Raw genomic sequence first — 2054 nt, forward strand, 5'->3', positions numbered from 1 at the left:
TACTTCCATATCACCAATGCCTGTAGCAGTTACACACACATAGAGCAATAAATCAGTTGTTGAGTGTACACATGAATGAGTGAATTAAATACTCTGATCTACATAAGATTATGTATTTTGCATAGATCATTTTAATGTATATGTTTCAATAGGTTATATTTCCTTTTCATTGCATTTCAGATATTAAGGAGGACATTGCAAGATATTTGCTGTGAGAGGCAAACATTGAGTTGACAAGGATGAAATCTATGGTTTCAGAAACTAGCCAATGTTGACAATAACACCATCTTCCCAGCTTCCAGATGGGAAATCCATCCAGTTTCAATAAGTATGATTAAGCCATTCTGAAGCCAGTGGGAATCAATGTATTTATCAATTTATTTATTTTGTCAAATTTCACAGGGTTTACATGCTTCAAAACAGCATTCAAGGCAAAGTGATCTATGTCATTCAATCTCAATCAGTAAGGGGTTCCCAAAGTGACATTTCAAAAACAAATATCCATTATGCCAACAGTCTTCTCATGGCCCCAATAACCTCCTTATTCCTCAGGCTGTAGATAAATGGGTTCAAAAGAGGTGTGATGATGGTGTAAAACACTGCCACTGCCTTATCTTGCTCTGGAGAATGCAAGGAGTGTGGCCTTGTGTAGGTGGAGAGACCAGTCACATAGAATAAGCTTGCCACAATCAGGTGAGAGGAGCAAGTGGAAATAGCTCTTCTCTGTCCTTTACCAGAGCTCATCTGGAACACTACAGTAAGTACACGTGCATAGGAAGCTAGAACAGCCATGAATGGCAGGAGCAGGATAATAAGCCCACTCAGAATGACTGTGTACTCATATGTGGAAGTGTCCTGACACACCAGTTGTAATAGAGATGGAAGTTCACAGAAAAAGTGGTTGATGAGCCGTGATCTACAAAATGGAAGATGAAATACATACAATGTATGTACTAAAGCATTGATAGAACCACTGGTCCATGCACATGTGACCATGAACCAACAGATCTTCTTGCCAATGAGTACAGGATAGTGCAAAGGGTGACAGATGGCTACATATCGATCATAAGACATGAAACCAAGGAGAAGGGCTTCAGTTCCACCAAGGACTATGAACACAAATGTTTGAATCACACAGCCTAAAAAAGTAATGGTCTTACTATTTGACAGAAAGTCAGTGGTCATCTTGGGCACTGCGGTGGAAATGTTCATTATATCAATGAAGGAGAGCTGACTGAGTAGCAAGTACATTGGAGTGTGGAGTCTGGTGTCCAGTCGGATGAGGAGGATCAGTATGATATTCCCCATCAGAGCCACTGCAAAGAGGATTACAATGGCAACAAAGAGGAAAGTGCCCATGCGACCATATTGGAAAAGACCAGAAAGTATAAAGTCTGTTTCAATACTTTGATTTCCTGTCTTCATCATTTAATGCAAAATATCAGAGCAGATCATATCTGAAGATTCCATGTAAAGACAATGACTGCCTTTTAATAGAAAAGAAAATATTATTAAATGAGTTGAATTGCCACCAGACACTTTCCCCAGCCAAGTAAAGTATCCAGAATGTTCACTACTTTTGTTTTCCACCCAAAATGAATGGAAAACAAAATTATATTAAATTGATAACTTTCAGATAACAAACTCTGTATGATCAGAAATGAATCAACATATTTACAAACAGCGACTTTTAGATATTTTCTGCTTACTTAATTTTCTTAGCTCTTTGTTTAAAATTTATATGCAATTAATTAACATGTAATGTATTATTTGTTTTCGGGTTACAGGTCTGTGATTCATCAGTCTTATATAGTACCCAGTGCTCATTACAACAGAAACCCTCTCCAAGCTCTATATTTTTTGGTCATCAGATGTATTAATCACACTCCATAACCCAATTAATGACAGTACTAAACACATTGTAAATTTATGTCCACGTTGAAAAACACATATTTCTTCTTTTTTTTCTTTCTTTAAGTACAGAATTTGTAGGCAGTTTTAGAACATATACAAAGTTATCTAATCAGTTTTATTTTTCTTTTTCCCCTACTTTT

General features: G+C 36.8%; 1 pseudogene; it reads right to left on the reverse strand.

Moving 5' to 3' along the window:
• Window positions 1–504: 504 nt before the first annotated feature.
• On the reverse strand, window positions 505–1470 carry LOC125282935 (olfactory receptor 2AK2-like; annotated as a pseudogene).
• Window positions 1471–2054: the final 584 nt, after the last annotated feature.

This window comes from Ursus arctos, unplaced genomic scaffold, assembly GCF_023065955.2.
Source record: "Ursus arctos isolate Adak ecotype North America unplaced genomic scaffold, UrsArc2.0 scaffold_315, whole genome shotgun sequence".
In the NCBI taxonomy this organism is placed as follows: domain Eukaryota; kingdom Metazoa; phylum Chordata; class Mammalia; order Carnivora; family Ursidae; genus Ursus; species Ursus arctos.